At 38.0% G+C, this 27,287-nt stretch overlaps 1 long non-coding RNA gene across 1 annotated transcript in view; it reads right to left on the reverse strand.

Annotated features, from left to right (window-relative positions):
• Positions 1 to 27,287, reverse strand: part of LOC309387173 — a 72,652-nt gene that overhangs the window by 17,485 nt on the left and 27,880 nt on the right. Inside the window, exon 2 of the long non-coding RNA XR_014174551.1 lies at positions 14,860 to 14,943. This is a non-coding gene — a long non-coding RNA (uncharacterized lncRNA). The remainder of the gene's footprint in view (positions 1 to 14,859; positions 14,944 to 27,287) is intronic.

Here is a 27,287-nt window from a genome sequence, read left to right on the forward strand (position 1 = left end):
CAAGCAAGTATAAAAACATATTAGCAGAATATACAAAGACGTGCATGACTTATCTCTCTTTTAATTAGTTATCAACTGCAAATGGTAACCTGACTTCTATTCAAAAGTTCTGAAATCAAGTGGAGACTCAAGAAAGAGTGCAGAGAAGAGCAACAAAGATGATTAGGAGACTAAAACATATGAAGAACGGTTGTAGGAACTGGGTATGTTTAGCTTAAGAGAAAGAAGGACTAGGGGAGACATGATAGCATTGTTCCAATATCTCAGGGGTTGCCACAAAGAAGAGGGAGTCAAACTATTCTCCAAGGCATCTGAGGGTAGAACAAGAAGCAATGGGTGGAAACTAATCAATGAGAGAAGCAACTTAGAACTGAGGAGAAATTTCCTGACAGTTAGAACAATTAATCAGTGGAACAGCTTGCCTCCAGAAGTTGTGAATGCCCCAACACTGGAAGTCTTTAAGAAGATGTTGGATAGCCATCTGTCTGAAACGGTATAGGGTTTCCTGCCTAGGCAGGGGGTTGGACTAGAAGACCTCCAAGGTCCCTTCCAACTCTACTATTGTATTGTATTGTAAACTTCAGGTTGCGTTAGGTTTTGAAGGCAAGTTGAGGTCTGTAGTTTAAATGATGGCATGGCAATAGCCTATTTTAGAAGTGAGTTTCAGGAATGCAAAAGAATTGAATAGATACCTTAAGTAGGCCAAATGCAAACAAAAAGTCCAGAGTTTGGGCACTGCCCAGACTGGGGACCATAAAAGAAAGCCTTGCAGTCTGCATGCAGTCTATCTCACCCTTCTATTTTATACTATGCGACTGCATAGGGCACTTGATGCCTCTCCAAAAGTTTGTCCTGCCAAAGATCTTCACAAAACCCCATTCTATTTTCCTACCATTTTCCCTTTAGCTAAGACTTAAGAAATAGAAAGCTACATAAAGTCTGGCTGTTTTCTTCTTAATGTGGCCTCTCCCCCAGCTGTGCTTACTTGTAGTCTTATTTATTTGCTACAATGTCCCTAAATTTTATTCTCTTGTTTCTCCCAGTTGTCAGGGACTTGGCCTCTGTCTTTGTACTTAGGTATCTACAATCTGTCTTCTTTTAAATCTTCCATTTGTGCTGACTATCATTTGTTAATTTCCCTTGTTTCTTTTCAAGGCTGGAAGTCTCTCACAGAAGTAAACATAAAAAGACCCTGATGAGTAAACAGAGCCTTTAGATCTTCAAATTCCATCCCTTATTTTAATGAATAGTACAAAGAAGGCAGGAAGAATAAGTGGTAGGGATGCAATTATACATAAATGTTTTTTTATCTCATTTCCTCTTTTGGGGGAAGGGGGTTGGATTTTTCTGATTCCTTTTTTAAAATCAATAAGTCAAACAGACGTAGTTGTTACAATAGGAAAAAACTAGAATGAAGTAATGTAATGTATAATTGCATAAATTAGGGATTTCCCTCTGCTTCCTTTGTATTCAAAATTCTTAAATACTTACTTCAAATTTCTCTTTTCTTTGGAACTGGAACATGAAAGCATGAATTCCAGAGGTTCATCTGCATAGCTAGGTGGATTGTTCTCTTCCCAGCCTTTTGGCTGCAACTCACAATCTTGGAATTCGTTTCGTTCTCTATTTTCTGTGAAATGTATTGCTGCGATGATTTTGAAATTCTCCTGGGTATTCTGCTGAGAGGAACCACCCTTTTATTTTAGTGCAAACATCAAGTGCTAGAATTAACCTTTCCAACAGTACAGCTGTTTCCAAGGGTTAATGACTTCTCTCCTTCACTACCATTCTGTATATGATATGTGATAACCACAATATTAAAATAACTTATTAGAACACATAGTCTGAATTATTATACTGCCATGTCAAGAAAGCAATGTGGATTATTTTAGGGTAACATACTCAGCAGTTTATAAAAATAGTCAGGAATCCAGTAACTATTTTAGGTGTGGCTGGGGCTTTGGCCCTTCTTATGGCATTTATTTCACTAGCAAGTTGCTTTTAATTAACTTTGTTCAGGGGCAAGTAGCTTGGGGTTCTTTGAATCTTGTCCAATGTCAATTTGATTTTTAACCTTTCATTCTATGCATGTTGGTTTCTGTATAGCAAAAAATAGTCAGCACTTGGCTGCATATTATTCCTCATGACTTTTGGTGAGGAAGATCAGGGTGATAATTAGTCCCATTAAAAATCAGTGTTTCACCATCTCTAAATAGTAATTTCTTGGAGAGAAATTGATCAACTGAATTTCTAGAGAAACAAAAAAAAATGCCTCTGTGCCACAGAAGCATATCCAATCAACATGAGACAAGCAGGTTAGTCAAATATTTTTATTGAGAAATAAGTCCTATGGAATTCTGTGTCATTTATAATATATGTCCATAAGAGTATATTTGTAGCTTTAATAGAACTAGATTTTATGCCCCCTCCTCCTCTTCCATTAATCAAATATCCTAAGGAAAAGATGCACTTACATAAAATGGAAGCCCAAAATATGTTCACGTGGAGTGAGTGCAAAACTGTAGCAGTACAGTATTACAGATCTTTATGTTTATCTTTTTCAGACTACTATATGAATGCTCATGTTTTGAATTCTATATAGGACAGATAGAATAAACTTGGTGCAAAAGAATTAATAGTCACAAGTCATCAGGACAAAACAAGGACAAAGTAACTTTAGAGCTACCACAGTCTTTAAAAAGACCATTTTGGGGGGAAAATGAGATTTTAGCAGCAATGCTGAGCAAGGGTTAGCTGAATTCACATACATGAAATGGTTCAGGCAACCTCAGAAGGTCTCTCTCTATATAAAATTTGTTAGTTGGCAAAGGTGCTACCTGAATTTTGGCTACCATCTCCTCCTGGTTGTCTCCAATTATCACATTTTCTTCTTTCTGAATGTAGTTTATTAAAATATTTACTATTGTTGGTTAGTCCTTATTAAAAAGGATTGGTACAGCCCTTGAACATAGTTAGAATAAAATTGTGCCTGCTTGCCATGAAAGAATAAACTTTTTTTTTAAAAAAGATGGCAACCCTAATTCAATATCACAAACATGATTGAATTTCAAGAGCACATTTTAAGAATTATTTAAATCTTTGATTTTAAAATGATTCTAATACTTTTACTTGTTAAATGGTGAGTAACTAAAAGGCATGACCATTAAATGCTAAAATATTGAACAGTCTTGCTATTTTTCTCAATTAATAACAAAGTCTCCAGTAATATATATTTTAGGTTGGTTAAAAATCTAACATTGGGGAAAACAGAAAAGAGGTGTTGAGCAGCGGGTGTAGCAGAAGTACTAGAAAATCTGCTCAATTCAGAGTTCCCCAGCAGAGTCTATGACAATTCACCGTGGCCAACTCACCACGGGCAACTTACCACGGGTAACTTGCCATGGAGAAGAATTATACTATTATCAAAGAAAATAGTGGAATAGAATCATTAAAGAAAGGATACAAAAAGAAGAGACATAATGAAATGTGAGCTGCAAAAATTAAAATATTTTTAAATTTATTTAAAATAATTAAATAGCATTATTAAATTGTCTTGCAGCACATTGTCCCACAGCAAGTTGGCCACAATGACTTGACAAGTTGTGGCATGTTGTCCTATTCCACCCTAGACAACCTCTTTCCATCCCCATTTCCATCTGGTTGTACTATCTTCATCACAATTTCAGAAGTCTTAAAACTGTCATTATTGGAGTGTCCTCACAAAGATATTGTAGTTGCACTTATAATCAGTTACTTTGGTTATTCTATAGCTCTAGAAATCTTGGGTTGAAAAGTTGTTTCATGGAATTTTAGTATTCCTGCCATTCTCCAAGCTGTGACTGGAATACCCACTGGAGCAAGTGATGCCTCACTGGAATAGATGCCAGTCTAAACAAGGTCTAGTAGTTTCTATTTTGCAGATGGGAATGCACTAGAAATAAGTCTGTGTATTTACAGGCCACACCTATTTCTATTGCATTCACTACAAAGTAGATCCTGTTCCCAAGTCCATTTTCTCACAGAACACATTTGAAATTTTAATCATGTAATGCATTAACTTTAAATCTCTGGGACAACTATGACCTGGATATGGCTGAGAATCTCCATAGACATTAACTCTAAATGTATTTTATCCTAAATATATTTTGTATTGCTATGTGGACTGTGAATTACTTCCTTTTTCTTTTCTGCTTAGTATCTTTTTTTCCATGGTAATACTATTTGCATTTTTTGTGAAAAGATAAAAAGAATTAAAAAAATATTGTCTTAAAAAGAAAAATAAACCAAAGACTAAGAATAGCAAAAGCTCAATTTAGGAGGGGACGGGACACAATTGTTTGACAGTTAAAAAAAATCTATCAAATCTGATTTTTTTTCATTTATTGTCGTTTCTTTTAAAGTTCTTTCATGTTGTGTTACTTATTTACCAGAGGATTTCTCAAATATAAATGCAATTGGTCCAATATTGTTAATGAAAGGTTTTGTGGTAATAAATAAGGCAATAGGCAATGGAAATTAATTTATGTCTAAGGAAATATGGGTTTTCAAAAGAGGCTGTCATGTTTGCTATAAAAAGTTTATACAATGTTTTTGACCCAAGATATTTTCTGCAAAAGTAATAAAGTCTTCTTCATGCTGTACTGTGTTCCTCAAAGTCATATCCACATCCATGTACTTTTTAGCATGAATTTGACATATGTCACAGCTATGGTTTTTTTAAAAAAACCTTCTAAATATAGCCTATAGCTTGCAATTCTCAAATAGTATTCCATCTATGTACAAAACCGGGCCAAGCCTATTTAGCTTTTTAGACTGGCAAACCTGGTAATAAGAAATATTGTGTTCTTCATTTTATTTATGTACTTATTTGTTCAGATTTATTAAGCCACCCAATTCTAATGGCCTGTGGGTACCAATGTTATGTTCTATTAGTTGGCTGATCTTTGCGCATTCATATCCATATCTTAATTGCCCCATGTTTGTGAGCACCTAATGAGTTTAGCACCTAAATTTTTTTATACCACTCTAAAGGGTGAATTAATAGTTAAAAGCTTCCTTATCAAACATAGTTGTGATCCAGACACTTTAGCATGGTTAATACTTATCAATTTTATAAACTGTGGTATCCAATCCAAAGACCGGAAAACTAATTCTTTGTGCCAGTTGAATTCAGTGAGGTTTACTTCCAAGTGAATGTGTAAGGATTTTTTTTTCTAAAAATAAATCTGATAAAATCTTATTATTAAAAAAATAGTATAGTGCAAAACACATTCTGTCAAACATTAAATAGCATTATTTAATTAATAAACTGATACTATATTGTAAAATGGCTGCTTCCCTTATAAGATTAATGCAGGTAGCCAGATATAATTTGTTTTGCTTAATATATTGATATGTATATTAGATGAGTTGATTTACAAGCTGGTGATGTTTTTGGCGCTTTGAAGGAATACATCTGCAGCTGAGGAAGAAAACAATGGCTTTAAAATGGCACTCAAACCTGTCAGTCAGGAAAACACTGAATTAACCTCTCTCTTCTACTTCACCAAGGCCAGCATCCTTTTTTTCTGGCAGATTATACATCTCTTTGGAAGAGCAGACATTTTCTCTAGTGCCTGAAAACTAACCAGCTTTAAATTAGACAATTTAATATTTTTTGAGGGGTGAGGACTCTATTAGGGTTCATCGTAACTCCTGGGTTTGGGAAGTAAAGAGGCACTTTCATCTTAGTTGTGTGTATGGTTTGACTTCTTTTAAAAGAAATTATGGCAACAGATTCAGTTCTTCAACACAGACAAAACAACTCCACTGAAGAAAATGAAAAAGAAAAGAATCTGAAGCTTTTGGAAAAACCCATTATAGAATGAAGCCAAACTGTAAAATAAAAAATGAAACTATCAAGCAACACTTAAATCTGAAGTAGGAGAAGCAACAGGTAAGTGTCAAGAATCTTTTACTTCAAAAATGAAGTGTGGATGATAACTAATAACAATTCTTAACTGGAATGTTTTTTTTTTTAAAAAGAGGGCTCAAGATCTGAAACATGTATATTATCTTTTTTATGAGGGTAGAGGGAGATCTTACTTTGTTCTAATTAAATCTGAAGATAACTTTAAATATTGTAATATGTTTTTATATGTTTATATGTTTTTATATGTTTGTTTTAATTCTAGCTTTTCAAATGCATATTGGACTGCAGAGGTCATTTTAAAATTCTTACTGCAGTTTCATTTAAATGAATACAAGATAGGCAAAATGGGATATATGTTCCAAAAGAAAAGAACAGCTTCTTCTCCATAACTAATTTTCAAAATCTTAAGCTAATTTAAAAATATCAAACAGAACTCCACACAGTCTAGATTTCTACCACTTGAAATAATAAATTATATTAATTATGAGCTATACTTTTTAATTATTCTCTCATTACATTGTGTGAATGATGGATATATAAATTTTTGCTACTTTATTTATTACTGGGAAGGGGGGAAAAAAGAAAAGTTAACAAGATTAAGAATCCATATGCCGAGGAGGAGAAAAAAAGAAAACACCAAACAGTGTAAGCCACAATAGAGCTTAATTATATTTTCATTCATTCAAGATCAAAACACATAATATGATTCATTATACGAGAAAGAGCAGAGGTTCCTTATTTACTGTGTGGGTGGCAGATTCAAACTTTTTTTTAATTATTGTTTTTCTCAGATCTTTCCTGCTAGAAGAATCTTTTTTCAATATTTTTCTGATTCAGGAATCATCTGCATTATATTACAGATAATATATATTATTCTTTAAATACAACTATGCACTCCCACTTAGAAATTTAATTTTGGCAAGAAATGTCCTCTAAGGCTAAAAATAACAACTAAAAACAATCTTGTGCTAAACATTTCAAGATTTCCTAAGTTCAAAAGCTTTTGCAGTATATAATTACAATTTTAAGAATAAATGTTCAGTAACAACCACTTCTACAAGAGCCAAAGAATGTGTCTAGCCGCATAAAACAAAATATTAATCATTGTGCTGTAATGGAATAAATATGAAGATGATAAATTTATATATAGAGGACAGTTTGATATGGGAAATATAATATTTCTATGAAACTAAGATTACCTTTCTCATTTTGTTAATCTTAAAAAGGGAAGTTTGTATCTTAAGCTATTATAAGAATTGATCTAGATATAGAGTCTAACATTGCTCTGTGAACTGCTGTGCAAGCGCTAATGATATTGTACAGCACCTTGTATTAATATATATTTTGAGACAGTGCAAAACTGTAAGTCATTGCACAAATGTAAGTGTATGTCTGTATTCTGGTTCCATTAACAAAAGTAAAAATCTTGTGGAAAATTGCACATAGAAAAGACCATATAGACAACTTAGGATCCAACCTACATCTAAATGTTTATAAACATTACTTACATATCTGAAATAGTACTTCCAAAGGTTTAATATTTAATATCTGTTTGAAATTCCAAATAAAATATTGATCCAAAATACTGAAAACATCTTGCCTTTACCTGTTATTTTTCTACAACTCTAGTTTGCTGATTCTGTAGCCAAATCTATTAATAACCTAAATTAAATAAGCTGGCTGAGAGGGTTTTTAAAAATGTTTACTTCGTGATTCTGAAATTTTCACAGTTGACTACAGAAATGTGCCATGTGATAAAATAGTATATGTAATTCTAGACAGCCGACATAAAAGATAAACTATGAACATAAAACACATAAAACAGCATAAATGGAGGCAAAACCCAATATGTTCAACCACCCAAACTATTTGCTAGATGACCTTACCCAACATCCTTGCCCAGTGCCCAGAGGAATATCTAATTTTTTAAACTTTTACAAAGTCAGGCACATCCAAATCTTGAGACATATGCTATTCAACATGCAGGTGCCATGAGAAAGAAGGCACGCCTCCAGAGATCTACTGGGTAACATTGTTTTGCAAGATGGACTTTACGTATTTCTTTTGAATGGGTTCCATCACTTGGAAACCTGACAGACATAGGGAAACAAAAGCCTGCAACTTTGTCAGATCTCATTGGCTAAGCAGACACAATTAGAGTAGGTGTGTTCCATAAATAATCAGGTACCATAAAGTGCTTTATAAATGATAATCAACTTATTGAATTGCATCTAGAAGCCTATAGGGAACCTGACAAATAGTGTTGGGTATACCACCTTGCACTCATTGTTATCCACATCCCTGAACTCTGGATCAGTTATAATTTTGGGAGATGACGGAGGCATCCATGATTGTGAGCAGGGCCTGCAATTACCACATAAGACTTGTTCACAGATCCCATTCAGCGAGAGATATTAGGCCCCTCCAAATAGCATATCAATAGGAACTAGGAGAGCTAAACCTTATCCAGAATTAAATATGATTAAGGTATAATTAAATATACCTTCCAAACTCAAGGGGCCCTAAAACCTGCAACTACTCAATTTTGCTTGGTTGAGTTGAAGCCTATATCATCTGCCTCCAAAAGAATATTGATGCCATCACATGATCAGTCTAGGGTAGTTATAACAAAGTATTATCAATGGAGTGATGATACTTAACCGTTTGATGATGCATGACCTCACTCAGGCAGCAGCTGCATGTAGGTGTTAAATAGAAGCAAAGAGAATGTAGTATTTCAAGGAACTATGTAAAGCACAGAGGGCCAATCTTTTGACTTGCCTGGATCACATTGACTGAAGAGAAATTTTCTTGGATTGCATATAAATATATATAATGTAGTAAATGTATATAAATCACATAATAATGTTTATGATCTTATTGGGTCTCATTAGTTGTCCAGAGCCACATGTGACTCATGGGTTCTGCGTTGGCTGTTCTTTATGCCTACTGTAAAGCCTAAACATTAACATTTATTAATATGTAATAATATATGAAATATACCGTGTTTTCCTGAAATTATGACATGTCCTGATAATAAGGCCATGCCACATTTTTCTGGTGGGCAAAAATATAAGATATAAGCCCTCCCCCGCAAATAAGCCCCCTGGACAACCCTCCACCTCTGTCCAGGCAGAGCGCCGTTTACCAGCCTAGCGGTATCCCAGAGGTGCCAAGCCGGGGGAACCGGGGGGGGAAGGCAAAGATGATCGTGTTGCTTAGCACCTTCAGGATACCGCTAGGTTGATGAGCGGCTCTGTGCCCAGCTGAAGAGGGGGGTTGTTGGGCGGCTGCTCTCTTGCGAGCAGGCTGCCAAAGAGCCGGGCACAGCCTCATGGGCTAATGGCTGTGTTGCGCTGTCACAGCCATGAAGCGACCACACTCTTGAGCAGCCACCCAACAAACCCCCTTTGCAGCCGGACACAGTGCCATTCACTGACCTATGGGTATCGCCAAGCCATGTGAGCGCCTGTTCGCCGCCGCCCTGCTCCCGCGGCTTGGCGTCTTTGAAATGGCAGTGAATGGTGCTCTGCACAGCTGGAGAGGGGGATTGTACGAGCGGGTATTTCGCTCTCGCTCACGCGCCTCCCAGCCTCACGATGCCCTGGCTCAGCTCTCTCCGCAGAGCCAGGGAACCTCTGCTGCCGCTGCTGCATGACTTTTTCTGCGGCTTCCAAACTGAGTCTTCTGGCAGTGGCCACTCTAGGCATACGCTCTATGGTTGTATGCTCTGCCGGAAGCTGGCCCACAACCATAGAGCATATGCCCAGGGCAGTCACTGCTGGAAGACTCGGTTTGGAAGCTGCAGAAAAAGCCACGCGGAGGTCCCCTGGCTTGCGCAATCCCCCTCTTCAGCCATGCAGAGCGTCATTCACTGGCATTTTGAAGGCGCCAAGTCACGGAAGCTGGGCAGCGAACAGGCGCTCACGCGGCTTGGCGATACCCCTAGGTCAGTGAATGGCACTGTGCCCAGCTGGAAAGGGGGTTTATTGGGTGGCTCCTCATGACTGTGGTTGCTTCATGGCTGCTGTGTTGTGCTGCTGTGACAGTGCAACACAGCCATTCGCCCATGAGGCTGTGCCCGGCTCTTTGGGAGCCCACTCACAAGAGAGCAGCTACCAACCCCAAAACAATAAACCCTCCCCTCATAATAAGGCCCAAGCCATATTTTGTGTGTAAAAAGAAAATAAGACCCTGTCTTATTTTTGGGGAAACACAGTATTTTATTAAAAAGAAATAAAATTTGCAAGGAGGAATAAGTTTTGTTGTTGTTGTTGCTGTTGTAATGCTATAGTTCCAACTCTGTTGAATGTGATTTCCTTTCAGGAACATAAAAATTCCATTTATTTGGGCTATTGTTCTTTAATGAAAGTCTTCTTTTCTAAGCATCATGGAGTCTATTGAAATGCCGTTAGTTTCTTCATGCATCTTGATTTCTGTAGGAAAGTAATTCTGGAATATTGCCAGTGATACACTTTCCACTATTGGAAATAAGGAACTAGTATATTCTTTGGCAATATATTGTAGCTCTGAAGGACATTTTCGGAAGAACAAAGTATAGGATTATGAACCATTAGCAATAGTATACTATTGCTAATGGTTCATAATCCTATACTTTGTTCTGCTTTATGTTTACTTTGTGGACATTTATAAAATACTCAAGGAATATAAAATTATCTAAGTCCTTTTAGCAAGACTATACCATGGATTTTTATGAAAGCAGAGTTTTTAAAATAAACTTTGATAAAGCAGGGATGTCAATACTCAATAGAGACTCTCTGTATCTATTTTCCTCTAGTCAAAAATCTGCACATAAGCCATTTATTTCCAAAGATAAATAAAATCCCCAAATATTTCTGAAAGTTTCAGTCAAAAAAGCATAGATTGGGATGTTTTGTGATTTTTAAAAAATGCATATAGAGGTATAAGAAAGAAATTATGACAATGAAATTCACATTTTAAAATTCTGATTGGGGGGAATTTGCAATAGGACAGGATACCAAGACATTTGCCTAAAGAAGGTACATCATGGAAATTGCAGTGGGAAATCACGCACATTGGAGAAGAAGTTAGGATTATCAAAAACATAAAATATTGAGGAAAATTGAAAATAATAAAAGATTCAGATTTTTTTTTAAATGAATTTATTAAAATACAGATTGGATTTTCTAAATCAGCAGAGCAGAATGCTTTCTAATTTAGACAATAAGATGTACAATGTACTTGATTCATTATCACTTCTATTGGTCCTCTTATCACTGAGACTGAATAAAAATAATACATGGAATGTCCAGAATCTTATACAAAACAAATATGCTTAGTTTTTTTAAAAAAGCAAAATAATCTTAGGAGAATTTAGATTTACCATGTGCATTCACTGTTTACAGAGTGTAAAGGATTTAAAAATAAATATGCGTACAGTAGAATATACATTTCCCCTGGACTGATAGTTGCACCCAATTTATACTTTACAGAAATGTTAATGTAGAAACTTCAGGATAAACTATATATTCAAAATAACTGTTACATATTTACTGCACTAGTTGGTATTCCAATCTTGAGTTTATGAATAAGCCTTAATGTATATCTTTAGCCAAGTTTATATATTAACTAGTCTGCTGGAATCAAATAATATACCAGCTTCATTGAATTCGAGAAATATAGTGGCTATTTGATGTCTTGGTTGGTATGTCGTTTGGATTTATGTAGCTAAATATGTTTTTAAAAATGAAGATATTAGATCTTAGAAAAACTACTTTTCCTAAAGCACAAGGCATAATTAGAGATGCATGTCAGAAGAAGCAAGAATCAACTATTTCCTTTATGTCAATTAAAAAAAAAATCCTTATAAATTTATTTATTTGCTTTAAAAAATATTTGTATTTACTGTGCAATAGGAAAAGCAGGATTATCTTTTCTCAAAGGAAATTAAAGAAGTATGACAGCAAAATTTCTTCATGTGAATCTTACCTAATTTACTGTATGTTGATCAAGATATGCATGCAGAGAGTTCTATGGATTAATATGGATACATTATATATAATAAATGGACACAGATCACAACTATTTGCACAGATCACAACTATTTGCACAGATAACAACCGTTTGCAATACTCTAAACATAAATAGTGCTTCAATAATGAAATTTACATTACAATGAAAGACATTTGATAAATCCTGTGTGAGCATTAATTGTGTACTAATGGTTGTGGGCATTTGTAACAGAAGTTATTTTGTAAGAATCACAGCAAGTTTAATGCAACAATTTTTAGATCAGATTCATAAATAGAATGATGAACGAAAGATAATTATGTCATTCATTCAATTAATGCTGAAAATATCAATAGTCTACTCTAGAACAAGGGTGTCAAACTCAAGGTCTGCAGGCCGGATCTGGCCCATGGGGTGCTTAGATCTGGCATGTGGGTTGGCTTGGAAACAGCAAAGGACCAGCCAGTGGTGCCTCTGCCAGTGAAAACAGAGCTTGGGGGCATGGCCATATGCGGGCTCCTATGCCCCGTTTTTGGTTGTGATGCCCTCTTACATCCCTCTGCCAGGAAAAGGGAGCTCAGCCTGCCACCCCCTGACTGAGAGCTATCAAAACAAACTAAAAACAAAAGGAGAAATGTTTCCCCTTTTGCATTTGAGCATGCAAGAAGGGACAGGGAAGGAGAAATGGAAAGAGGAAAGACAAAGAAAAATAAGGAAAGATGGGAAAGAAGTAGAAAGGAGAATGAAGAGGGAAGAAAAAAGAAGAAAAGGATGGATGGATGGGTGGATGGATGGATGGATGGAAGGAAGAAAGGAAGGAAGGAAGGAGATTATAATGAGAGTGAGTCCTGCCTTAGCACTTGGCCACCACAGGCGCACCTGATACGAGTCCTGTGTTATGCCCACAATGGCCATGCCCACCATGCCCATCTCCAGAGGTGGGTTCCTACCGTTTCAGACTGGTTCAGACGAAACTCAACCTACCACACCCCCGAACCGGTTCTTTTGGTGGTGGCATCTTCTTTTTTGTTTCTGCACATACACAGAAGCAATTTTCTTAGTACTGTGTAGTGCGCATCAAGCATGCGTGAGTGCGAAGCACGTCCCTGAGCGAACTGGAAGTAGCAGCAGCCATAACCCACCCTTGACCACCTCCACCATGGCCACACATCCCCAGCCCTTCAAAGTCAAACACAACCCTGATGCCACCCTCAATGAAATCAAGTTTGACACCCCTGATCTAAAACAATGAAGTTTAATAATAGAAACCTATACTTCTTAAATGACCTTGATAGAAACTTTGTCCATTATTTGGCCTTATACATTGTCACATATTCTGATTTTTTTTTTAAAAAGCCTATATTTTTCCCAAGGAACGCTTAACAAAAGAAATGGTGTTAAACCATTTTTTTAAAAAAGGACTGAAAACAGAACATCTATTTTCACTTAGTTGCCTTATGCAATGCTGACTAATCTGTTATACTTTGGAAATTAATCAAATGTAAAACATCTACAATCATTTGAAAACCACAGTATCTGCTGTGGCAAATAGTCAACCATTTCATCCATACCGACTAATAACCTGCACATTACTATACAGATCAGTATAATAATCATAAACGTGTTTACTTATGAACAGCTTTGTTCAACTGTTCATAATAAAGCAAATATATGCCTGCAGTCTACAATCTAACAAGACACAAAAGTTGCAGGACCCAATTTATTTCATTAAAAAATAATAATATTAAACATTAAATATCCGTGAGTGGAAATGAAAATGCTTGTTGATATAACAACTGACTATTGTCTAAAAGACCGATCCAAAGATTTCCTTCCTTCCTTCCTTCCCATCCATCCTCTGTCTGTATTAAAAGAGGGATTTGCAGGACCATATAGCCTATAGAACTCTTATATTCCAAATAGACCTTTACAATTGATATGTATTTTGAATGAAGAGAGGGAAACAACCTTATATGGACAACCCAATCAATCTTTGAAGATATACTCTCTGTGTCTCTTGCCTTCTTATTAATCTCTTAAACATATCTTTTAAAGAAATATATCTCTTACATCTAGTCAAACAGCCCAATTTATTCTGCCAATGCCAAAGCATGCATTTAGAAGCACATTCTATATGTATTGCCCTATGATTAATCACAACAATCAGTAATAATATTCAGAGCAATTTATTCTATACCCAAAAGAATAGCTTCCTCCAATTTAGAAGTGAGTTTACAATTTTGTTTCTGCAGATTAATCCCACTATATTTGAACGATAGGGTTAGAGAATAGGATAGCAGTATTTGGATCATACTGAATACTTTAAGGTTTAATTAAACTATTGGGCTTGCTTTCCTCTTTAAAATAATTGGAATTAAATTAAAAGTGATTTAATGTTACCTAATCATCTCTTATACGAAAACATCTTACACCTACATTGTGTAAATATACAATTTATATAAATATAATCAATATCAGATTATGTAAGTATAATCAGATATACATTTAATCACAATTAAACTGCTACAGAGATGATGATTGGAAATAATTCTAAATTGTTCCATGTTTCTTTCTTTGGATGTTCCTTCTAACATTTCCTACAGATCAGAGGGGGTATTCAGCAAGTTCTGACCAGTTCTGGAGAACTGGTAGTGGAAATTTTGAGTAGTTCGGAGAACTGGTAAATATCATCTCTGACTGGCCCCACCCTCATGTATTCTGTGCCTCCTGAGTCCCAGGTAATTGGGAGGAAATGGAGATTTTGTAGTAACCTTCCCCTGGAGTGCGGGGGGAATGGAGATTTTACAGTATCCTTCCCCTGCCACACCCACCAAGCCACGCCCACAGAACTGGTAGTAAAAAAAATTGAATCTCACCACTGCTACAGATGTTATCAGCATCTTCCACAAGGGCGGTATCCAGCTTTTTCTAATCACTTCCTTTATATTTGCCCTTACCTTTGATTGCTGCTTTGGTGTGTCTTCCTCATCATTCCATTGTTCAGATTATCCAGAAAATCATCAGGTTCCAATATCTGCTACCTGTGGGCAATGAAAAACTCACTGAGATTGTCTTCATTGATGTGAGATGTGGGCAGAAGGCATTTCTAATGAGGCCTCAAGGGACGTTCAAACTGCTGCCATCATGAGAGATTAAGCTCTCATTCTTTAGAGTCTGCCCAGTGTCTGATTATTGGTAGAAAATTTTTGATTCTGATGAATGTGAGCATGCCATTTTTTTCTTCCAAGGCTGAGCAGAATGGGAATAGAGCCAAACTTTGTCCTTCTGCCTCTTCTATAGCCAAACGTAGCACTGAATTCAGGAATGATAACTGAAAGCTCCTCCAGCGTATAGTCGGGCATTATAATTATAGCACTGCTCCATTGGATTCTTATAATATTGTCCACCAAGGAGCCTTAGCACACTCTGTATCATTACAACTATGTTCCACTCTGTCATCTGTGGCTATAAAGTAAGTGTGTGTGTGTGTGTGGGGAGGCACATGAGAGTTGATAGACTACTTGTCAAGTTTCTTTTCTAATAGCGATTTGACAAAGCTGAAAATAAATTAGGAGTCTCTCCTTGAAATCTAGCTTTCCTTTCTTAGCCCTCTATCTTTGTGTCTGTTCACTTCAGCAATATTCCAGAAAATAATGGTGAGTTTTCAAAGTTATTCAAAGTAATGGTTACAGATAGATAACATACATAAAGCACGTAGAGTACCTAAAATCACCAGACAACAGTTTATTATTTATTTATGTAACCTACTGGCTCCTTATAGCTGAAACCATTTTTACTATATCATTAATTTAAAGGAGATATCAGTTGCCCAAATTATAAATACAGAAAGTGAGGTTTTTATCAATAAAATTTTTGTTGATTGAGTTTAGAATTCTGTTGTTAGATTTGGTTGGAATGCCAAATTATTTAAGCATAGGGGAAAGTGAACATTTCACAATAATAATTAATTCTCTATTGAATTGTAAAATTTTTTTTTTTTTTTAAAAAAAGCTTATAAATTGAATTGTAAGTAAGAAAATAGAATCTCAAATATTCGGGCTCAACTCTTACTACGTATCATTTGGAGAGATTGTGATTTTCTGTAGTTTTTAATGTACACCTCCCAGTTGGGAAAACTGAAATATTTATTGAATGTCATCAGTGACATGCGGTGAGGTTTATGGCTGGTGAGGCTGGTGACGTCATCAGGAAGGCAGAGAATTCTTAGCAAGGTGTCGGCCACAACTCGGTTTCCAGGGTCCCTTCAGGGCGAGCTGGCAGGGAAACGGTAGCCAACGGTCCGAAAAGTCAGTCCTTTCGCGCGCAACTTCCCGTAAACCTGCTGTTGCTCAGTGTGAGGAAGGGAGCCACTCGCGCATACGCATTCGCCCTGGAACCAGGAGCTGCGGCGTCAGAAGGCAGGGAATGGGACATGTGCAGGAGGGAGGCTGAGGCTAGAGGAGCCTTCTGCACCTCCCTCTGTCCTGCACACGTGGTCCCATTCCCCGCCTTCCTGAGTCAACATGAAGGAGACCACGGCTCGCGTAGTCACATTCCCCGAGGCTCCTCAGCGCTTTTTCCCTTTTTTTTTTCATGATGAGAGCGGTGAGGCTCTGCCTCCCCTGACCGCACATCCCTGAATGTCATAATCTCCCATCATGATCTTGATAATAATAATAATAAACTTTAATTTATAAACCGCACCCTTTCCTACACAGGACTCGGGGTGGTGTACAGTCATATTAAAACAGTATGAATACAAAATATAGATATACTTAAATATACAAATAGGTAAACGGAGGAGGTAGGATATGGACTGTACAATATTTAAATTAAAATACAAATAAACATTAAAATTACCCTTAAAAACTACCCAATAAGATGTTTGCCAGGAGGTTAAGATGGGACTATAAATCAGTTAAGCCAGCTAATTGGAACAGGTGGGTCTTAAGCTTCTGTCGGAAGGAGCGGAGGTCGGTAGTAGTTCTAATATCGGGGGGGGGGAGGTCATTCCAGAGGGTTGGGCCCATCACAGAGAAGGCTCTACTCCTGGGCGCCGCCCGTTGACACTGCTTAGTGGACGGTACCCGGAGGAGTCCCTCCCTGTGAGAGAGGATTGGTCGCAGGGATGTATGAGGTGAGATGCGATCCCGCAGGTAACTAGGTCCCGTGCCATGGAGCACTTTGAGGATAGTAACCAACACCTTGAAACGCACCCGAAAAACCACAGGCAGCCAGTGCAGCTTGCGCAGGAGTGGTGTTATATGGGAGTATCTTGTCCTCCCCATAATGGCCCGCGCAGCCGCATTCTGAACTAGCTGTAGTCTTCGGGTGCATCTCAAGGGGAGCCCCATGTAGAGAGCGTTGCAGTAGTCCAGGCGAGACGTCACCAGCGCATGAGTGACTGTGCGTAAGGCATCCCGATCCAATAGGGGGCGCAATTGGCGCACCAGGCAAACCTGGTGGAACGCCCCCCTTGCCACGGCTGCCACATGGTCATCCATGGACAGCCGGGCATCCAGGAGGACGCCCAAATTGCGCGCCCGTTCCACGGGGGGCAGTTGTTCGCCCCCTATGGCCAGCGATGGAATCCACTGGTTGAACCGGGGCGCCGGTAGCCACAGCCACTCAGTCTTGGAGGGGTTGAGTCTGAGTCTGTTGTTCCCCATCCAGACCCGAACGGCTTCCAAGCACCGGGACATCGTTTCGACGGCCTCGTTGGGGTGGTTTGGGGTGGAAATGTACAGCTGTGTGTCATCAGCGTACAGATGGTATCCAACCCCAAAACCACGGATGATCTCACCCAGCGGCTTCATGTATGTGTTGAACAGGAGGGGCGAGAGGACCGACCCCTGCGGCACCCCACAAGTGAGTGGCCTCAGGGTCGACCTCTGCTCCCCTGCCAACACACATTGCGTCCGGTCGGAGAGGTAGGAGCAGAACCACTGCAAAACGGTGCCCCCTACTCCCATCCCCTCCAGCCGGCGCAATAGGATACCATGGTCGATGGTATCGAAGGCCGCTGATAGGTCTAATAGGACCAGGATAGAGGAACAACCCCTATCTCTGGCCCTCCAGAGATCATCCACCAACGCGACCAAGGCCGTCTCCGTGCTGTCACCGGGCCGGAAACCGGACTGGCGTGGGTCTAGATAGTCGGTTTCCTCCAGGTGACGTGGGAACTGTTGTGCCACCACACTCTCTACAACCTTCGCTAAAAAGGGAAGGTTGGAGACGGGACGATAATTAGCTAGCTCCACCGGGTCCAGGGAAGGCCTCTTGAGTAGGGGCCTCACCACCGCCTCTTTCAAGGCGACCGGCAAGGACCCCTCCTCCAATGAAGCGTTCACAAGACCCAGGAGCCAGCCTCGTGTAACCTCCCAGGATGCCAGTACAAGCCAGGAGGGACACGGGTCCAATAAACATGTAGTGGCTCACAGTCGCCCACGTAACCTGTCCAAATCCTTGGGGGCAACAGAGTCAAACTCCTCCCAGCATGGTGCCTCAAGACTTGCTTCCAACGTCTCCCCTGGGCCACTGAAGGGGGCCCATCCACTCCGGATCTGAGCGATTTTCCCCTGCAGATATTCCCCAAACTCCTCTGCTCTACCCTGCAAAGGGGCTTCCCGCGGCCTCTGTGATAGGAGGGAGCGGGTCACCCGAAACAGGGCGGCAGGGCGGTTATCTGTGGACGCAATAAGAGCGGCACAGTGTCTATGTTTGGCCGCTCTCAGTGCCACAAGGTAGGTCCGTAAATAGGATCTTACCTGTGTTCGGTCAGATTCGGAGCGTGAGGACCTCCACCTGCTTTCTAGGCGTCTCTTGTGGCGTTTCATCACCCTCAGCTCCTCGGTAAACCAAGGAGCCAGGGTGGTTCATTGCCACAGGAGAGGCCGTAAAGGCGCTACCCGGTCCAAGGCCCCAGCAGCCGCCCTATTCCAAGCGGCCACTAGGTCCTCTGTCCGGGAGTGGGTCAGGGCTACAGGAAGTGGCCCAAGCTCTGTCTGGAACCTATCCGGTTCCATCAGTCGCCTGGGGCGGAACTATCTGGGACAGTCTGGTTCCGCCTCCCCGTGGTGGGGGGTAGCGCCGGGGAAGTCGAGCCGGAGAAATGAGTGATCTGACCATGACAGGGGTTGGGAACTGACTTCATCCTATATCAGATATCATCTGTTTATGTTCCCAACTCCCCAAAAGAACTAAGTTATTCTTAATCCATTTTTTCGGTTAAAACTGGTAGCATATTACCATATCTTTTCTCCAAAATTCTGAATAAATACCAGTTTAAATGTAGAGATGAATAAAACTTTCAAGTTTAAGTTTATTTTGTTATTTATTTGAATTTATTTTGAATTTTCCAAGGTCATTTTTAGAAAAAGATATGTCCATAAGCTGTAATAATATTTTATATTACCAGTATGAGATGAAAACAACTAGGATTTTTTAGTTTCAATAGTTTATTTTTTTCTACAAATTTTTGAAATACTCTCTTTTACGTTAATAGTAGGGATCAAAAAAGTGCAATGCAGCAGTTTTCAAAATACTTTAGTGAAAAGCACAAGCCATATGGATCCAATGAAGAAAATATAATGCTTTAAACATGTAACATTTTTTACCTACTTCCTTCCTGGGGATGATATTGAAAAATAACCAACGGCTTGAACATATGGCTTGATCATATGCTTCCTTTCACCATTGGGTTTCAGATTTGCTAGGAGGATTGGCATATCTGGTTGGCAGGTTTGGTTCCTTCAGAAAAGATTGCTTTTACCACTGTCTTTGGTTGAACTTTAGACACAACCCATCTTTTCTGGATGAGACTCTGAAGAATTACTATTGACTTTTCTGGACTAACATGAAAAGCATGGAAAGTTAGCAAATGTGGCCTATCTTGGGCACGTTAAATAAAGCTAAAATAATTTGCTATGCAGTTGAAGTCCACAATGTAAGAGAAATAATTAATCTGAACACCATTTTTAAGGAAAAAATTCCATCTATACTTAAAAAGTAATATAGAAGATTTAATATTTGGCTTACTCTAATGCATTTTGTATTCATAAGAGTTAAAAGTATTTACATATTATTCCAAATCACAGTTTGTTTAACTGTGGATTAATGAGTAAGCCAGAGTGACATGATTCACACATCATAGTAAAACATAAATTATAATTAAGGAATTACAACATCTGATCTGTACACCTCTTTAAACCAAAAACAAATGAATCAGATTGATATTTAAGGTGATCTCTGAATCAAGCTACAAAATGTCTTTCTCCTCAACTATAGTGGAAATATGAAAAATTTGTTTTTTTATTAAGCAATTCTTTTTGTACTGTGTACAAGACTACAGCAATTAATAATAAGAAAAGGGAAATGGTGATGAATCAATTGAAGAAAGCAAGTCCTTGACCAATAAAGCTATCAGACTCCCCACACTAGCCAATTAAAAGCAGTTTGAGATTAAAATCAGCTTGTTTAAAAAAGAAAGTATTGTCCAAATAATTTAAAATACTATTCTGTTGGTAGAGGTTTCTAACATTTGCATTAGTGAATACAATGCAAAATCTTATCTTACAAAGATAAGATTTTGACGCCTGATTTTCATGTTATTTGGGATTTTTAATCTGCAGTTCTTTACCATGTTTCAGAAAATTAATGTACAGTAGATTTTGCCTTATTATTTTTCTTACCCACTTGCTTTTTATTGTATGACTGTAACATTTGACTATTTTCTAATGAGAGAGTTATAATAATTTATAACTTTGTAATTCTGAGCTCCTTAATAAGTACAATAATTTGCAAAATTAGTAAACAGGATTGTCTATCATTATTTTAAGGGCTTTTTCATAAATATTAGTACTGTTATAATCCATAATTTCAGATATTTAAAAGCATCTTCATAAGAGCACCATACAATACTACCATATATGCATGTCAGATATACATTTGTTTAATCTAAGGCTTATTCTCTGATATACAATTTGTTTCAGAAAATATTAAAATGCAGTAGAAATTAGCATGGGCCTTTATCATTGTAGAATGTGTGTATATCATTTATACATTCAGTTACCAGTAATGGTAACTGAATTTATACATGGAGATATAAATAATCCATCCCAAATAATACAGTATTTCCTTGATGTCAATGAAAGCAAATGATGTTTTCTCAGTAAAAAAATATATGAAAACTTCTAAAAGGTAAAAGAGAAGGGAAAGATGACAAATAAGAATTAGAAAAGATTTCAGAACTTTTTGAAAAGAGAAGTAACAACTATTATCTATTTCAAGAAGAAAAAGATTGATTTTATTCACCTGCTCTCAGTGTATTTGTTTCCACCCAGCAGCCCCGTCATTCACAAAATTCTTAGTCCCAGCATCACAGTCAGTCTTTCCAATTCATCTAATTAGTGGGGACTGTGGTTCACTAGTATGGCTCCCTAACTGAGGTTTCAAGCCTCCAGGAGTTTTATTTATTGCTATGACACTGAACCATTGCCATGATTGGCTCCACTGTTAGCTTTACAAAACTTTCATTTTATTGCATGTTATTTATTTCTAGATCCAATTACTATTCATTTTTCTATTTTTAAACTGCCATGTGTTAATGCTTTAATTGTGTGGCATATAAATAAACAAAATCAACCAACCAATCCAGATGGAGAGAAAAGTTTTTTGTTGTTGCACATTGGACATCAACAAAGCAACGTTGATTTCATTCTCCCAATTTTAACAAATCAATACTGCACTTGGAATGTGCATGTATAGTTTACAGTATCAATAGCATAAGCCCTTCACCAATCAGATGGAAATGTTGTTGTTCTTTGTCTTTAGCGGTAAAATGGGAATCCACAAGGACTTTTAAAGAAACTGTGGCTTTGACCCAATGGTGGGTTCTGGATCCTGTTCCAACCGGTATGGTTGGAACGGGCCCGGCATCGCCCACATGGACTCATGTGCACACACGGTGGGCGAGTGCACACATTTGCGTGGCCTGCACATGAGTTGTAGCTGCCAGCGATGCTTCCACAAGCCTCCGCGACGTTCCAGCTGCTCAGTGGAGCATTGTGCAGGCACTGTATGCACCATGCTCCTGCGCAGAAGCACTGAAGGCTTTAAAGAACAGGTAAGGAGCTTGGGAGGGCAGGTGGGCCCTCTCTGGAGCACCGTACCGGAACGGTACCCGCTGTTCCAGGCAGGCTCTGGTACGCCAGTACCGGGGTGTACTGCCTGCAACCCACCACTGCTTTGACCCAAGTACTCCCTTCACCTTGCACAATCAAACTATCCAGTCCAGAAGGAACATGAGTGGTTTTTACTGGTATGCTGTTTCCCCTCCACTCCTGCCTAAATTCAATTAGCAGAAAAGTTCAATCACAGCACCTAGTATAGTCCAGAAGACTTAAAACAATGCTGCTGAAAACGGCACATTTTTACCCCTATATCATGAAATAATTAAAAAAAAAACCAATAGGTTTTTTTAGTTCCAAGCATTCAATTTTAAGCTTTGATTGTTTTGAATCAAAATGTTTTATGTACAATTCATACTTGATGAATTTTGTATTAATGTTGATACTTATGCAAATATAGCCTTCTGGACTGATATTGGTAATACTTTTATGCTACTATTTTTATTATTTTATAATAACCAGAACAATACTTGGATATAATCTGAAAATACACTCTGTACACAGAAATACATGAGATGTTTATCCTTTTCTCCTTCCTGCATCTAGAAACATACATGTACCCACACAACAGTGCTGCATGCATAATTCCCATTTGTTTGATCTATAGATGCAGCAAGGGTACGTGTGGTTCAAGATAGAAGACAATATATGTGTTGACTAAACAGAGATCCTTGATAATCCCCAGAAGGATAAGGCAGTTACCCGAGTGTGAAACATGCTGCTTTTTCCTCATTTAGAATGTTATCAAATAGTTATTCCAGGACGTTGTAAGTCACAGCAAGAATGAGTGTCTGCTAGTCAAAAGATGAAATTATTGGCAAAAAGATGTCAAATTTTAAAATATACAAATATATATTTTCAAGATAAGTTTTTTTCTTCACCACTAATGCTCATTCCTCTTTTCTTTTAACTGCAGAACTGTGTAAATAGTTGCTGAGGCCTTAGAATCAGATGACAATGCTGTTTCATTGTTTCCAATCTTTATAAAGTAGTATTTACAAGTTTTATCAATCTATATTCACAGAATTGTTTTCCCTAAAGATTTCTTAAAGGAAAAATAGATATGCTTCAAGAATTTGAAATAGAATTGCTGCTTCCACCACCTATATATGCATTCTGCCAATAAAATCATGCTATCTTTTGTTTTAATGATCTGCCACTGAACAAAATATATTTCTGGCAAGATCAGTTTCTTTTTCTCTCAAGGGAATAGAATGGAACTGCTTGCAACGTGAATAATGCTGACAAACATGCACAAAGGGAATATCACACTGAATGTGCTTTTTTCTCTTAAAAATTCTGTCCCGGGTTTTATGGCATATTTCTTTTAATTAATGGAACCCAGACCTTAAAAATGTTAAATATCCAAATGAACATAAGAATGGCTTTGTTGGATTAGGACAAGAGCCATCTAGACTGGCTTACTTGGATCATACAAGCCCAACAGAGACATCTCAGAAACTGTCAAGATGGGCTATAACAGTGATAGTTCTGGTCAATAATAGCCTGCTAATTAATGGCAAATATGCTATAAAGAACTTCTTAGTTGTACAAATAGAATTTCACTGACCTTGTACTGCAAAAGTAAGATTATGTGTAAATCCATATTATATTTAAGTGAAACAAGGATTTGCTTGTTTGTTTACATACAGCAAAGAAGGTTTTTTTTTAAAATAAAATAAAATAAAATAAAAAATCATTAACAAAATGGCATGACATGGAGCCGAGTTATTTGAAAGACCTTTCCTCTCTGATTGTGTCTACTCAATTCATCAGATACGATGGGAAAGGCAAACTACAAGTCTTTCCTATTATGGTGTTTGCCCCCACCCCCCAACCCAGGATTAGATTCGCTCTAAATGTAATGGATTTTCAGATGGCTCTGAAGACCCAGTTCGGATATGAGGCCTGAGGTCAGAATATGCAAGAAAACTCGTGAGAAGCTGGGTGCTCATGGTTGGGATTGTTTTCATCTTGTTTGCTGATTTGTATTTACTGTGATATTACGGTTATTTTATGTTTTTAATGTTAGCAATCCTAATGTGAAATGAGTAACCATATAAATTGAAATAAATACATATATAATGCTAACCTTAGTTTTCTGACCAGATTTGTTTATATATTCCTTAGAGAAAGAAGAATACCTGAAACAAAAATTTTCAGTATGCTACTCTGAACGTTTCCTGTTTTCACCCTTTAACCAAACAATGGTGTGGATCTGACTCAGGTACAAAGCTTCTACTTCTATTCTAAAAGAACTAAAACATTTTCGTGTAACAAAAAAAGGAGATGTAATCTTTCTATGCACATTATCACAAGCCATGTCCCATTTGGCTTGAATGTGTATGGAAGTTGAAATATGGCTAGCAGCTAATGAATATGAGTTAGGGGCTTGCCAGTCTATTCACCACAGAGAGAAATATATAGTCTTTTCTAAACAATAGAAAATATCCTCTTCTTTGTTTCAATTATAAACCAAATTCTTCGATAAACATTGATGGCAAGGTTTTAACAAAATGTGAGTGTTCTAAGAAGAGCTTCCAGTTCAAAGTAGGTTTATATGGCCTTGATACCATTCTGATAGCATACAGTATTTTTAATTGATATAATTATTTTAATTTAAACAGGAAGTAACTAGTCCTATTGATGTGGTTTGTATCAAGTTTCTAAAGGATATTTTGATTTGTCTTTTTTGGGGGGGGGCCTGGAATAACGTGTTTTACTTAACCCACAAAACACGTGTTATTATATACAGTATTATGTATAGTTTGGTTTAAATTAATAACCTTGTAATAACTTTCATTCAAATATGTCACTCTCTTATAAATTAAAAAAAAAACTTCCATTCCTAATATCATTAATTAAAATGTGAGTGTGATATAACACTGTATTTACTCTATTCATTACTGTGTATGGTACATTGCTGCAAGTCATAGTTGGTGCAAGTGAGTCACAGTAATAATTTTGGTATCAGGACTGGCGTTTTACATTGTGTGCTGATTCCTTAATGTATCTTAGTATAAGGATTCTAAAAGCATTGCAAAGTAGTCTATTTCATTCTATCATTGATTCTGTCACAAATATATACAAATCTATCCAACAGTTTAGTATTCATATAAAATATAAAGGATACTATTCTTCTCTGATGGGGTATCCTTCAAAATGGTCACTATGCAAATTATAAGGACATATTGGGGAAAACAGATTTATCTGAGGAGGTCAAATAATAAGTGCATTGTGCTGTTAGGCAGGGATCCACAACTCCTAACCCCCGGTTCATGGACCAGCACTGGTCAGTGGCATGACAGAAACTGGGCCACACAAACAAGCAAAGCCTCATCCATGGGATGCAGGCAACACATGAAACCACACCCCTTCTGGTCCGCAGAAAACCTCTCCTCATGGAACTGGTCTCTGGTGCCCAAAATGTTGGTGGCTGCTACTGTAAGGTATACGTATTCAGACAAACATTGAGACATCATACACATACAGTATATGAAAGAAGCAGGATTTCTATATTATTTTCAAAATGTTCCTTCCATCATTTTAAAGAAAGCATTGGTTCCTAAGAATGCTTCTGATGCTCATGTATATTACTTTGGTTATCAGGTGGAATAAGGAACTATAACATTCATTGCCTCTTTTGTTTCCATTTAAAAACTATTTTTGAAACCAGAGAAACTCTGGAAATTATTAGATCCTCCAGTGTTCATATATTGGATTCAACACTTGTTCTTAATGCTACAAGACCTAAATGGAAACTATTGGTTGCCGATATAACTAAGATTATAATTGTAAAGTTTACATTGTGGGATAATCTGAGATTATAAAAATAGCCAATAAATCTATTTGGAGATAATTAGAACTTTTCAAAACATGGCTATTTTTAAAAGGGAGCATGATTTACATAAGAATACTTTTTGTACTTCTTGGCAGTTTATTCAGTTAAAGTAGTTATTTGAAGGCTATTTATTTCCATGGTCATTAGTTCCTTTGTGTATATTGAACACCGAAGAGAATTAGTGAGCACTGAATACAACCAACTTGCTGTTGAAAACACAATTATAACAGAATTTGGGTTTGTTCTATTATTGGAATAATTGGGCTGGGTATCCATAGGATTGTAAAAATGACTTTTGATCAAGAAAGTCTCAAATTATATAGATAGGCAGCAGTGACGTGCAGTCAGGTGAGGCAAGTGAGGCATAGCCTCACCACTCTCATCATGAAAAAAAAAAGTAAAAGGAAAAAGCTGAGCTAGTTGCTGCCTCACCGTGGATGACTCTGCTTAACCTCACTGGTGCTCTCCCTCCCCAAGTGTAGTGACTTCCTCCTCAGGCCCCCATTCATTTCTCTCTCTCACACACACAGCTGGATAAAACTATATAAAAATCTAGCCCAGCTTCACTGATTACAAGTTTGAAAAGGCAACGTGGCTCCACCTGCAATCAAAGTACACTTGGGGAGGGAGAGCACAAATGAGCACTGAGGAGACCACAGGAGGAGGCAGGAAGCCAGGCAAAGAGCCATGCTGTAGTACACACACTTCCCCCCAGCCTCTTTCTTTTGGAAGGCTCGGCTTGGCTCCCCTCCGGCTTCTCTGCCTCTCCTCTCACCCCAGCCTGCCAGCAGGAGGTGGTGGGTGGGCTTTATTGTGTTCCAGGCATTTCCCACCCAGACAGCAGGCTGCATTTGCAATGGTGGAGGTGTTTGGGAAAGGCAGCAGGGGAATGGGGGGGGGATGGCAGAGGAGCTGCTTTCAAGCCACTGAAAAAGATATCCAATCCAACTTTTGTGTGTGGGGGGGTTTGTTTGAGAGTGAGTGAAGAGGGAAGGGGTAGGAGAGATAGTCCAATCCAACTTCTGTGTGTGTGTGTGTGTGTGTGTGTGTGTTTGAGAGAGGGGGAGGAAGGGAGAGGGGGAGGAAGGAGGGGAAGGAGAAGAAAAAGAAAAAGAAAGAAGGAGCAAAGGAGAAAAACAAATGCTGTCGCTTTATATTGGAACTGAGCATGCCTGGCTGTGGAATTCTGGGAGTTGAAGTCCACAAGTCTAAAAATATTTGAAACCCAGCACTGTGTCAGTGCCTCACCAGTCATAAACCTCACCGCATGTCACTGATAGGCAGTATATATTTTGTTTATCTATACCATTAGTGTATGGATTTGGCAAAACCTTATGAACTATGGAAGACTTGTAGA

The sequence above is a fragment of the Natrix helvetica genome (assembly GCF_964273705.1).
Source record: "Natrix helvetica genome assembly, chromosome: 2".
NCBI lineage: Eukaryota > Metazoa > Chordata > Lepidosauria > Squamata > Natricidae > Natrix > Natrix helvetica.